At 32.0% G+C, this 15,402-nt stretch overlaps 1 protein-coding gene across 1 annotated transcript in view; it reads right to left on the bottom strand.

Moving 5' to 3' along the window:
• The window catches only part of LOC143080626 (plexin-A2-like), a 137,934-nt gene that overhangs the window by 59,083 nt on the left and 63,449 nt on the right, over positions 1–15,402 (bottom strand). The gene's annotated exons all lie outside the window — the stretch shown is intronic.

Genomic DNA, 15,402 nt, shown 5'->3' with positions numbered 1-15,402 from the left:
AATTAGTAATGATTATAACGGCAATCATCCTTATTACACACATTTTCAAATAGACTGTCCTATGCAAATTAAAACGTAATCTCCGCCCGATCAGTTGAAATAACATTGGTAATACCAGGATTAAATTTTGTATTTACGCCGACGGGCGTTTCGTCAACAAAAGACTCATCAGTTACGCTATAAGAAATTGTTTGTGAGGCTACTTTGGTTTATTTTCAAAGTACATGTAACTGATATATCCATAGAAATAAATGATGATAACTGCAAATAATTCATGACTATCTAGTACGGGAACATATTATTGGTATAATGATATTAACTTTACTTTTCATTAGACAGTCAAGATTAGCTGATGTTTTTAAGTACGTGTTCGCGATAAGGACACATTATTCTGAACTGAGCTAACTAATTTTTACCCTTATACTTTCAATTGTTTGCTTTTCTAAGATGCAACCGGACACAGTTCGAACTTGCTCCTTCTATTAGACAACGTTCGAGTAATGTCCTTCAACGGAAAAGTTCGTCAATTATGCGCGCGCGCCTTTATTATCAGTCATTTACAGTAGATTCCAACGAGTTTAGCTCAACCATGAAATGATTATTTATTTACCTCAAAATTGGGAGGAGCATAGCATCAATTCATCATCCAATGAAAACACTCATATCAATGGTCTGTTTATAATGTGTATGTATGAACAGGTTTCCCTAAACAACTTTGAAAATAAAATTTCATTACTTATAGTTTTTGATTGAATTAAATAATTCTATGTATTACAACAAATTAGAAGCGGATTTACTGTTTATGTTTTGTTCATGGATGATGTACCCTTGTGTTGATTCCATGCTAAACAAATGGAAATTTTATAGAAAATCAACAGCATTTCCCCTTGCACTTTCATAGTTGGCAATTTAGTACTTGATATATGGAGGATGTTTTCAAGCAGTGCTAGCAATGATTTCATTAAAACAAGTTTATATATTTAGATATTGGTTTAATCAAATATATATATGGACCAATTCAAGTACACCTTCTAGGGTGCGCTCGAATTTCGTGACTTCGGACGATTTTTAAAAATTTACATTAACGATTGTCTAGGACTTTTTGTAAACAATAAACGATAGCACATCATAGAAAATCAAGTTAGTAATCTATGCTTAAAATTTTATATAAAAAATATCTGTGGATTTTCTACAAAAATCTCGGTTTATTTGCTACAAAATCCCGTTTAACTTTTAAATGCAATAAAACTACAAATAATAATGCTTGATCGAAGTTGCCTCATTGTAAATGTACAAAATGGCCCATCATTATTTTTGCTGTTTTTATATTATTGCATTTTGAAACATTCGTAATTCAAAGGCTACAGAAGGGGTCATTAACCTTATACATACACATAACTGGATTTATAAATGAACTGAGTAATCGATTGAAATAAAATTGGAAAATCAACACACCTACAACCTGCTTGTGAATTAGCTTATACTTATCAATAAATTTTAAATCTAGATTGAAAACTTATTTTTAAACTGACTTGTAAAACAAGTTTTACAATGTTTATATTCTGTCACTAGTTCTGATTGGTTCTCTGTTCAACTATTTACTCCACCCAAAGGCTTGTGTACCTTACTTAATAATGATTTCATGGTTGAGCTAGCAAGGAAGCTAACCAAAGAATCTACATTTAGCTTCATACTCGTTGGAATCTGCTGTAACAGATATTTAAGTTTATCAAGCGTGTTTGTGATCGTCATTGTGCAAGATAAACTAGAAATAACTTTTTTTAGTAGGTACTTAATCACAATTCCCTTCTGACAGCAGTGCGAATTATCAACTATAGGCTTTTGGATTACGGAATAATTTGTGCAATATACCATCATATTTTGTTAACCACTCGCTTTACATGCTATGGAAGTGTCAACGGCTGTTCACGCACGTAAAATGTTCTAAAAAAAAAACCCGATTTTTTGACAGAAATGCATCAAACTCGAAAGTGATCTGTTCAATGGGAAATTTTTTTCCTTAATACGCTACCTACATAGCAAATTTCTTTCGTTTGATCTAAAGGATTGATCTACGATAATTTACAATTATTATACTAAACTGATTCTATATTATAACACATAATGCAGTGATAAGTTTGAGTTAACAAAGGTGATATATTGTATTATTATTCTGTGAAAAAAATACAGCATTTCCTATATTTCAATTTCTTTGATGTGATTAAGATTTATAAGATGGTGAGGAGGATATGTTCTATAACCAGTTACTTTTTCACAGATATTTTTTAACACTCAGTATTACACAAAGGAACTTGTCTGGTCAATTGTTTGGAAGGAGATGTATATATATCCTGGAGACATATTTTGAAGTAAAAATATTCTGTCAGGAAATAACAACAAACTAAACTGTCAGCTCTCTTTCGCTCTCTAGAAGATTACTGGATGTACCAAATTTAAAGTAGAGCTATGGTCTCTGTTCTTGTGTTTATCCGATGAGTGTTGTCTAGATTACATTATATTGTCATTTAAATACTATATAAATGTTCATAATGTTTCATTTTCAATTTACACAAAAACTATTCACATGTTTATTAAATTTAGAATATCTATAAGAATATGAAGAACATACCAAATCATATCAAAACCAAACTAATAACTAGAAGGCATTTGATGTCATTTTAATAGACTGAAATACAGTATCATAGCAGACACAAATGGTAGGCTATTACATTTGCTATTGATTTATTTTTTTCTCTCGTTTGTTCCATTTCCCATGCAAATTTTATTTACTTTAATTCTATAACTCAATATTTATGTAACGAAACACATGTAAGTCTATTGCACGAAAAGACATTTTCCAAGGCGCCTTTGACTTTTAGAGGTGCTCAAATTATTAGACTTTTTATCAATACAAATTTTAAACTTTAATTTACATAATAAGCAGCAGGCTCGATACAGTGACCTGTACATTTTTTAAAAGAAACTGCCGTCTGAGGCAAAATTGCTCTGATATTGTTTTTTGTGCTTCTGTTTATAAATCTTTTCAACTATTTCGGTTCATATGATCCTTCTCCTTCAAATAATTAGCTTGAAACGTTCCTAGTGAGGTCAAAGCTAGGAATCGCGTCGGACTTATGAAATTTATAACTTTTTGTTTTTATTTGGAAAAAAAGTCCATGTTTATAAATAACAAGAAAAAAACAGGCAGTTTGCACAACTTTTTTTAGATTCACATTCAGAAGTCAAATTTATTTCTTGATGCTTAATGAGATATCGATACAATGCGTCACAATTCATTTGTTTATGGACTTATAAAGAGGTCGTTAATTTAACTTGGTACTCTAAAACTATTACATAAAATGCGCAAATATAAAATCAGAAGTCAACATACGTTTTTAAACCTGGACACTTGTAAAATTCAATTGAGGCATTTGCCAGGATCACTCCATTATATTTAATTTCAAAGGAATAGTTACCTGAAAAAGAATTACATATATATTATAAGTTTTGAGCAGGTGTCCATACAAATTGGTCTTTGTGTTCTAAAAAGAATATATATAATACATAATCTTCACGATTTGTTTGACAAAGATAGTTGCAAAGTGGTTACATCCAGAAAAAAGAAAGGACAACACACCAGAGTACTAGTCTGTTCTATTTTCTCAAGCGTTCACTATATAAAGACCGTTCTCATGTAATAAAGATTAAAGCTTGAAATAAGTAATTTCTTAATTGTGTTACATTGTCTCAAACATGTTATCTTCTTCGCACATTTCGGGCCTAGGTGGATAATTGAAAAATGCAGTCGAAGAACTGTATCATGATCTTGTCAACATTATGGTTGTGAGTGCGCATCCTGCACGTTTTAGGTGAGCTAGACTCTAATCATAATCAAAATGGATAATAAGTTTTCCTTTCGAAGGTCAGTTCTGTAGTTTTTACCGGACTTCATCCATCAGAAAAAGGTTACCACAACGGAAAAGCTCTATAGTGCTGAAAGTTGGGTCAAACACCAATCAATCAATCAATTTATCAATTGATATTCATAGATCTAATTTTAAACAGTATGTAAAATAAATGGTAAGATATAAAAAATATATATAAATTAAGATATGTAAATATGCTTCGATACCATTACTAATAGAAATGGTCGGAAAGTGTTACACAAGCAACTACTAAAATAGTTTTTTCCAATCAGAGAATATTTTAAAAATTAAATATTACAATATTGAAGAAGCAAAGCACTTGAATAATTTGAAATGCAATATTTTTACCAGTGCTTATAGATATTTAAGAGTTAAACATGATGTATTTTTGTATCTGGATTTCCGATTTGCAATAATTTATCAAACTTCAAATATTTCATAGCTTCTTGTATAACACATAAATCTTACCAGTCAAAAGTCCCCGGATGTCAATTTTACACCGGCCCTTATTGGTGTTGTTCCATGTTATATTTCCTTCACTTTCATTTACTTTACATCCGATAGACTGTAGTTTGATTTTGTTCTTGGCATCTTGAGGGACCATTAAAGTAAAATCAATGCTAGTATAGTTCTAAAAAAATTCAGCAAAACTAATTTTAAGCAACATAATATGTATGACATGTACATGATGTACACATGAACGCGTTGATGATGCCAAATTAATCTTCAATTCAATTTTTTGACAGTCGCATTTATACTCATGGATACATTTTTGTATGTTATCTTCAGAACCTGATATGTTTTAGTACATTTATAAGTAATAAGCCAATAACGATATCAGTATGTAATTAAGTGAATACACCAGACAATGTAACCAACCAATGATGGTTGTCACGAGGTCACCCTTTAATTATATAAGGACCAGTATACAAAGACATATGTTTGGCACTATTGAAACATAACGAAAGGTTTTCAATGATTTTTCAATAGGATTGTGCGACTTTGATTTTCGTGAACAGTTTTAACGAATACTGATCTTTGCATCCATATATTACTCTGTTACTTTGATTACGAATGCATATTTCAAAAGGACATCTTTTGATGCTCGAGTTATCAAACTATATATAGCTGAAGAATTATATGCATTACAATTTAATATTTTGTATTGTAATTCACTTTTGATGCTTTGGATCTCTGATCATATTTTTGATGGAATTATTAAACAAAAGTTGAATGTTGTACAGGTAAACAGCACATGAGGTGATTTTGAATTCTAACACATCTAGTCAATTTCAGTAAATTCATCTCAACCGATTAAAAATTATGTCTGGGACGTTTGACATAATTAACTCGACCTAAACATGCATGCCATATTTGTCAGTTGATTTATAAATCAACAATCAATCACTCAACCAAGATAATATACCGCCATATACCTTTCATTATAAAATACAAATGTGATCAGAGTTAGATGAAGGAGTCAATTAGCTTAATTATATTAATCACCCTGATTTATGAAAACTATATAATTTTGGTGACTGTTAAATATCTCGAAGTAGTGTACTCAAGATATATAGAAATCATTCTGTCGTCAGCTCACGAATTCAAACGTATATTGGAGGACATTTCTTACACAATGTAAATACAGTGGAAGACAATATATTTTTGTCAAACTTCAATTCGTACACCTCATTAGCAATAGTAAAAGAAAAAAACTTTTTTTTTATTTCTGGTTAACATCTCAATGTTGTTTTTCCAGTCTCTATTTGTTCACGTATGGATAAAATCCTAAGACAAATGTTAATTCACATGAAGCAACCACTTGTAGTATATAAATCTAAGATGCCTTGTGCATGTGATTCTAATTACGACAACGAACGAGTCATTAGTTAATATTCAGCATACCTCAGTGTTAATCTGTATACCGTTTGATATATTGGTAAAATGAATACAAAATCCTGTTTCTGGCGAAATCCACAACACTGGATCTGAGTTGTTTTTGCTGCACCTGTTTAAAAAAAAAAATACCAACTTCATCAATGGTTATGTAAGTCACAGAACTACTACATTGTAACTAGATCCCAGTCAAGAAGAAAATAGTACATTTTTTTCACAAAAAAGTCCCTACACATAGCTTAGTAAGCATCAGCTTGCAATTCTGATTTTTGACAACTCTGACAACAAATTGGCTAAATTATTAATCAACATTGGGTCTAAAGTAAATGTTAAGCAGTGTAATTGGTCATAAAATTAAATGTCCTCGGCACAATTTAAATATCAGAATACAAATATGTTGAGTGCTGTGACAGTCATCATGTTATTGTAGTTTCACTTTAAATTTAATGTTAGTCGATATAACAGGCGGAAAGAAACCCTGTTAAAATTAAACAAAAGAAATAAAAGTCTATTTGTAATTCTTATCGGTATATTTAACATTGTCATAAAGCGCGGAGGTTGAGCTAGCCACAACACCAGGTTCAATCCACATTTTTTTAAAATGTCCTGTACGAAGTCAGGAATGTGGCAGTTGTTAATAAATAGTTCGTTTCTATGTTGCATTTTGCTGCACTTCTGTGTTCTGCAGTTTCGTTGTTTTATTCTTACAGTTGGTGTGTCTCCCTCGGTTTTGGTTTATAAAACTGATTTGTATTCTCACAATCGATTTATGACTTTTCAGCAGCGATAAACTACTGTTCCCTTTATTTAGAGAAGGTGCAAATTCTCGTAAATCTTTTTTGTGCATAAGCATTAAATTCCGCCGAATATTTTCCCAGAAAGATATAATAAATTTATCTTCTTATCGATTTTCATCTCTGCCCCCCGCTACAGTTATTTGGAAAACAATTCCCCAAAATAGGCAATAATTTAACCGAAAAGAGAAAGTCGAGTACATCATTTTAGGATCAGCCGTGTTTGCGTTGACTGTTCTGTCTGGAAAACGTATGAAAGAAAAAGATTTGATACATCATTTCGCTTCAGATTCGATAATTTTGATGTATTTAGGCTATATGTTGATACAAAAATTTAAATTTGCAGAACTAAAAAATGAATATATGGGTAAAGTGAAATACCTTTCTAATGAGATATGACAACATATTTAGCTAGAGAAGCTGTGTTCGAACAGCATGTTTTTTCCTAAATGTACTTGACGACAAACGTTTCTGGTGGATCTTAAAAAAGCATTACTTCCAAAAATCTTCACTCTTTGTGGTTGTTATCTAGGGTAATTAGTCTTGAACATCTGAAATGTTTTATTCTGCCCTTCCACAAAATGGTAACCAGATTTGTTTTTAAGTTTTGAACTTTCTAACATCCATCCGGATAATCGACAAGACAATAGTTTAAAGTTGACTAAATGCTTAAAAGAACTTTAACTGATGCTTAATAGCTAGTAGATAAATTTGTATTTAAAAATAAAACCGGCATATGAGGATCGTAATAATACTATGTGGATATATTCATCGCTTTTCAAGAGCTAAATTTACAGCGCGTCATCACTACAATGGCTTTAATTTTTAGCTGAATTAGCTGGCGTAATGGATAGATATTTTGAAGAAGTAGAATCCTGACTGATAAGAAAATATTTATCCTGAAATGAGATTTTCGAGTACCTTTGATGATACAATTACTCATCGACATGCATGTAATATCATTATATTACTGTACATACATATGGATATCTTTATGATATAACTTGTAATAACTCAATACTTATTCACCTCTTTTCAGTATATCCCCATCCACAATATGGAGTCAAAGAATCCATACATTGTTTACAATCCGTGTATCTTGAACAATCTTTGAAATCAATTTTATCTATCTGAAAAATAAAAAATAAATGTTTTATAGCATTCATGATGTAATAAGTAAAATCACAATACTGAACTCAGAGGGAAATCAAATAGGAAAGTCCCTAATCACATGGCAAATTCAAATAACAAAACACATCAACAACGAATGGACATATTCTATGACTTGGTACAGGCATTTTCAAATGTAGAAAATGATGGATTACACCTGGTTTTAAAGCGCTACACCTCTCATTTTGTACAACAGTCTCGTCAAACTCCGTTATATTTACAATGATGCGTGAACTAAACAGACATAATAAATAAAATAGGAACAATTTAACAGAACACCAAATCATCTATCATATAAAAAACACACTCATTGATTTGCATGTCTGACGTCAGAAAAGTTTTACGTCACATATTTTTGTCATTCTATATATGTTTATACAAACGATTTTTAAAATTTTACATGGGCAATGTTAGCATACAGGGTTAATAAATTAAAAGTAATAAGAATTAATATTAGGAATAGCGACGAACGATGGAATGCAATGAACGTACCATGAAATGCAAATACCAATTACTCGACCACAACTTGAAAACTTTTGTCGTACTAAATCTTAAGCAATGAACCTTTAATACGTTTTACAAACCGATGCTTCCTCTCGGGAAAGTTTTGTTATCAGTTTATGGTAAATGACATACTTTTATTTCGCTTGACTATCTTACACACTGAATATTGAGTTTCAAATAAATCATGATGTATTGGAATGGGACCATTATTGGTACAGAACGTGATTTTCTCAATGATTCTCATAAGATTGTATTTCGACTTTTGTAATTTCTTGAAATTTTGCTGCATTTCCCTTAAACGATGTGCACAGTTTTAGTAAGGAAGTTTAATTATTTTTACAAACACATTTCTTTTTTCTGATTTGTTCAAATTGAAATTTTACGCTGATTTCTAACAGATTTTGAAGAAGAATTACAATTGATTAAATTCCAATACCAGAGTTTTCATTAACAGATCGCAATTGGTCACCACAGTTTATTATTCTTTTGCGACGATATTTTTCGATAAACCGAATCAAACCCGTGAACATTGGTCATCGGTCAAATGAACAAATCAAAATATTAACAATTTTTGTAGTGGATATTTTGTGCCTATGTTGAACGCATCTTTCCAATCGAACTAGAGATAACGGAAACAACAGATAAAGATTAGTCGGCCTCATAACTTGACTTACATCTAGAAACTGACAATGAGGGTCGGTTAAAAAAAACTTTACAACAAAAGAGATGATTTCAGTTTTCCAATTGTGAACTTTCCATTTCTAAGTAGCAACATTCCAGCAGCAAATGTATACGGGGTATATATTTCCCAATTGATACGATATTTCCGTGCTTGTATTTCCTTTCTCGATTTTCTTGATAGTGGGTTGCTGCTAACATGGAGGCTATTAAACCAAGAGTTTTAAATGGTGAAGTTGAAATCATCCATTCGTAAATATTACGGACGCCCTCACGGGGTGGTTGACCATTATGGAATAACCGTTTCACAGATGATATCAGATATGTTCCTTACGTCGTAACTACAATCCCCTTCCCTTTCACGAATGTATCCTAAATGTGGACTATTTACCGGATTTGTTGTAACATGAGCACCACGACGGGTGCCACATGTTAAGCAGGATCTGCTTACCCTTCCGAAGCACCTGAGAGTAGCCCTAGTTTTTGTGTCATGTGTACAACTGTTTGTCTGTTTGTCTTTTTCAATTTTAGAGTAACACTGGCGCTGTTAGTTTATTTTCGATTAATGAGTTTGACTGTCCCTCTGGTATCTTTCGTCCCTCTTTTACAGGACTGAGTTAATACCTTGTTTTCAGTTAAATAGTATGCCCTTTCCTTTTCAACTTTTAAATGGAGGATTCTCGAGGTGGCTTCCAGCAAAACAGATACCTTGGGTTCTCCGGATTTCTCTTCTTCAAGGTACAAAAAAACCTACACATATATTAAGTATTTTTAAAACTAGACAATAAACTGGTTTGAAGTATAGTTTTATTCTAGTTCTTCTTTTCTGTATGCATTTATATTTATTCATTATCAAGTTGTGAGGTTGTAGCTACTGTGAAACTATGACTGAATCGTTTATCTTTTTTAAGATATTTAAATAGTTTTGCCTCGAGCATCATTTATTGAAATGCAATGTCCAAATGTGATTCCGGTACAATAAATCTGATACAAGTCATAACCGAATGTTATCACATGTTAGTTCTTACTCATAGCTCTGTTAGTTGATTGTATATCATCGAAAGTATATTAGGCCTAGTAACCAGTATTTTGGCTTACAAGGCATACAAATACGGAAATTGTTTTATTAAAAATTTGCTGTATTAGGAATTCAAAAATCTTGATAAATAAAAAAATATATATTTGCATAGCTCTCATTCCCTATCGGGTTTGGCTATACTTTTTGTCCTGTTTGGTGTTATTTCTGCTTTTCAATGTTTATATTAGGTTACGGAATATCAAATATTTCTACCCCGATCAGACATTGACATAAAATGACGAAATGTGCATCTAATCAATTAATATTTATAATATAACGTAACAGTTTCCAACGTTTCGACTACGGTAAACTGTACTTTGTACTTTGATGGGACCCATACTGCTATCGACTATTGATCATCTCTCTTCTACTCGGTAATTGGAAACTGGGTATTTTGTCAATTACTAAACGAGACAAAATATCAAATTTTACAAACATTTACGATTGAACTTCGAAATAATAATGAATCTGTGATAATAAAATAAAGTTACATGTTTTTTTCTGACTGTTTATGACGTCTTTACACTAAATCCATTGGATATTGGATGTGTACGGATTGATAGTTTAGTCTTAGTTGCATGCTTTTTATTAGTTGTTTGTGGCTTTGAACTAGCTGTCAGATAACTGCGAGTACTCTCAGATCTGTTTATTATGTCTTTTTGTGTCGGGATGTTTGAGTATCGGGCCACGTCCACTTGTATTTTTGTCTATCTGATGAGTTAAGCCTTTTTCAACTGATTTGTACATGTATAGTTCGTTCTTATGTTGTACTGTTATACCACTGTCCCAGGTTAGGGGAGGGTTGGGATTCCGCTAACATCTTTAACCCCGCCACATTATTTATATATGCGCCTTTTCCAAGTCAGGAGCCTGTAATTCAGTGGTTGTCGTTTGTTTATGTGTTACATATTTGTTTTCGTTCATTTTTTTTTAAGATAAATAAGGCCTTTAGTTTTCTTATTTGGATTGTTTTACATTGTCTTATCGGGGCCTTTTATACCTGACTATGCGGTATGGGCTTTGCTCATTGTTGAAGGCCATACGGTGACCTATAGTTGTTAATGTCTGTGTCATTTTGGTCTTTTTTGGATAGTTGTCTCATTGGCAATCATACCACATCTTCTTTTTTATACATACAACAGAAGAAAAATACAAGCTAAATTATAAATTGTCAATTCTTTTTTTAACTCTTTAATACAAACCCTGCCAAGTTCACCATCAATTGTTCCAAAATATAAAACTGATTTATTGTCAGTTTGTAAAATGTCCAGTGCTGTTATAGTAGTGTTGGCAGCGTAGTAAGCGATCTTTTCAATGCCTCTCCCACCTACCAGAGTGTAATGATATGTTGTACTACAAAAATCGCCGTTGAGTTCTTCACAAATCTACATTAACGACAAGTCTGATTACATAAAGCATAGTTTATTATTGATCAAATAATAACAAAACGAAATATTTCTGAACTACTGTGTGTTAGACCTTTAATTTGGTATTCATGTGACCCGTGGTACTTAAAATACCTAAATTAAAAATTATTATTAAACAATTTTGAGGGAAGACAACAATTCCTGGTTAAACTTAGATTTGAGGAAAAAGAACATTTTTTAAATACGTCTTTGTATTTGCACCCATACGATTATTTTGATCACTTGATATACAAATAAGAAAACGTGCTTTGAATGCCAATTAAACAATCGTACACCAGAGACCAAATGTCGAGGATGGTCAACTACATATGCTTATGTACTGCTTTCAAACCAATACCGCACAGTTAGCTATAGTTGCTCTGGAATAGCAAAATGTGACACATGTCGAACTGGGAAAATCAACAGAATACATTTTTCTTAATTAAGGTTGACAAATATAACTTGTAGAAAGTATTGATTAGTGTTCACAAATTTAAGATATTTATTTTGAATCCGGATAATGAAAAAACTTTTAAATAAAGTTGAATTTATCATTATCAAATTTGAAGATTAAATAACGCAGTTATAAAATTTGATCTGAATACTGTTATCATGATAAGAAACATTTCAAATTGACACAAAGGCGAAGAAATTTAGTTTTCATTGCTATATAAATAAGTAAGGAACAGTAACTTTTGATAATCTTATTTCGTTCCTATTATACAAAAGACATTTTTTTTCTACTTACGTTCTCGGCCTTATCACAAACGGTTTCATTTCCTTTAGTTACGAAACAATCTACATGTCTATTTTGCTGACGGGTAAATTCGAAATATTCACCGTCTTCGGTTGTGTTTCCACATCGTAATTTTGATTTCCTGGATTCCAAAAAATCTATGTTTATATCATCCCATGAGTATACGCAGATCACACTGCTTCTGTTATGAAGAAACAAAACTATGACCGATTCACCGTCATCTAATGCATATTCAATCTTCCTTAAGGTAATTCCTCCATGTGTACACGTCATATTCATATCTTCGTAGGAATGGTAGAATCCAGTTTTATTGGATTTTTTTTCGTAATTCAAACAAAGTTTGCCTATTCTTGAAGAAGCAAACGTGTTGTATGCATGTACTTGAAAGAAGAAGAAAACATGTGGTACATGAAAAAAAGATGATTTGAATGCAAGCGTATAATTTTCGCTATCAGCAAGTTCTATATTCATTGGCCCCTTTCCAAATAATTCTGTTTGAAACAGGTTAAAGTCTGTCAGATTAAATGACAAAATTCCATACGATATGTTCCTAAACTTTACAACATTTGCACCAATGATAACAATGTTAGTGTTAACTTCCGTTACATTGACCATACTGTAGGTTGGTATGTTTTGTAAATCCACTGTCATATCTTGGCTTTTCCTGCTTTCAAAAAGAGTTCTTGCGTGAAGTTTTGAACAACTGCTTATGTTGTTGAGATTTTCATTACACTGAGTTATTTCATTTCCATCAAATAACAACAACCAATTATTTGAATAATGATTGCTATTTTGTCGTTCTTCCATTGTTTCTTTGTTCATAACTGCAATACCACCAGCACCCCCAATAAGTATTGTATCGTTTGAAACGACCATTTGCCTTAATGGAGCAAATTTATGTGTGCTATTTTGGCTCAATGTAATTTCAACACCAAAAGCAGTAAAACACAATAAAACACGAAAGGACATTTCACCATTGATGCTCATAATTTAAATACTATTAATTAGATCGTTTCAGTGTGACCAAGAACTACCGTGTATCGTGCACATATTTCTTCTCTGTCTTTTTCTGTATGAAGTCTAGCAATTGAAAGTACGTTTTTTCTATTCAAATATAGAAGTCCACAGACAACCTAAAGTGCAATACAACACAATTTCAAATGGAATGTTGATCCATATCATGAAATGTAGACATCTTTGCTAAATATATATACAAGGATGTAAGTGTTTTATATGTCAGAAACTATCAAAGTATAAACGACGTGTTTTTTAAAAACAACTAACCCAATTGGAACCTCAATAGCATCATCGTACGTAACTATCAGTCAAAACCTGACCTCAATAGCATCATCGTACGTAACTATCAGTTAAAACCTGACCTCAATAGCATCATCGTACGTAACTATCAGTCAAAACCTGACCCCAATAACTTCATTTTATTTCTTTTTTGTTTCTGTTGAAAATAAAGCACTGTGATGGGGGCTGTACTCACTTTATTTAGTGGCGTGGTCTAAAACTGTAACTGACCAATCCTTTCACGAGTTGGTTGACCGTTATAGTATAACAGTTTCACAGATGATATCGGATATGTTCCTTATGTCGTAACTACAATTCCCTTCCCTTTTCACGAATGTCACCTTCCGAATTAGACTATAAACCGGATTTGTAATAAAATAAGCAACAGGACGGATGCCACATGTGGAGCAGGATCTGCTTACCCTTCCGGAGCAGAGATCACCCCTAGATTTTGGTGGGGTTCGTTTCGCTTAGTCTTTAGTTTTCTATGTTGTGTCTTCTGTACTATTATTTGTCTGTTTGTTTGTATTTTTAGACAGTTTTGTCTGTTTGTCAGTTTATTTTCAATCTATGAGTTTGACTGTCCCTCTGGTATCTTTCGTCCCTCTTTCATAATTTTGGGTCCTCAATTCTTTTTTTAGCTTTTTACTTCATTTGATCTTGTTAACTTTTTTCATTTGAGCGTTACTTATGAATCTTATTTAGACGAAACGTGCATCTTGAGTAAAATAAATTAGTCCTAGTATATGTGATGAATTTATTTACTATACATAACAGTTATAGAATTCAGAGGCTCTCAAATGGTTAATTGTGTTCCCTACCCCTCAATAATGATAAGTTTTTGTCATGATCCCGGTTTAAATGTATTTTTTTATTATAAAAAAATCATAGCCCCGGGTGTTTTACTTTTACATATTCACGTATGTTGCTACCCATTACTTCGGGGAACTTGACATGCGTTGTCTTGAGTTTCATGGTTGTTTCTAGAGAACGATTATATTATTTAGATTATCCATGAAGTCTGTAACATAAAATATGTAATCTATTGACAATTTTTGTTCTATTATGACTTAGTCACATGCAAATGAATCACGTTAACGTGACGCTGTCGATGATGAAACGTTCGCGACATTGAACATTATATTTTTTTCTGTTTTTGGATTAAAAACTTATATTATTTGAGTAACTGTAGGATTCCTTCTACCCATTGTAACCTACACCTCGTAAACAGTATGTCAAGTTTAAAACATTTTTAAATAATACAAAAGAAAACCACGTCAATTTCACTGTACATTTTGTTCCCGAATTTCATTATAAGTCGGACAGAGACGGGGAAGAATCGTTAACTATGCAACTTCTTTGAAGGTAGGAGTAATCTGTAAAATATGTGTAATTCAAGTTTCAGGCAGGGTTTATGGTTTTGAACTCTTTGCCAACGCTATAATGCAACAAGAAACCTATACAACTTCAAAATCTCGTCTATAAAATTCATGTCTTAGTCTAGGTTGTTCCTAAAAAACCATTTTCTCATAGATGTATTCTACAAAAACGTGTATAAAATATCTTTTTAGGTAAGGTCCTTGCTCAAATATTTTCGGTTCAAAACTATGTGGAAAAACACAGATATGTAAATTGATGAATGTACAAGCGAGTGAACCATTGTGACATCATAAGGTATAAATGAGTTTTTTTGCCAATCCAGGGGGCCCAATAATTGCTCTTTTTACACATCCTCCTTTAAATTTACATTACTGAGTTTTTTGTATCTCAACATTCATATACTAAGTTGTAAAATAGATATTTTTTCCGTAGTACAATTTTTTATTATTGTAAAGTAAGTATTCGACAGTTTCATTTTAAACATAATCCTGGATACTCATGTTTCCTATATCTTGAC

The sequence above is a fragment of the Mytilus galloprovincialis genome, chromosome 1 (genome assembly GCF_965363235.1).
Source record: "Mytilus galloprovincialis chromosome 1, xbMytGall1.hap1.1, whole genome shotgun sequence".
Lineage (NCBI taxonomy): Eukaryota > Metazoa > Mollusca > Bivalvia > Mytilida > Mytilidae > Mytilus > Mytilus galloprovincialis.
The sequence above is the reverse complement of the archived record's forward strand: the minus strand, read 5'-3'. Positions and strand labels throughout refer to the sequence as shown.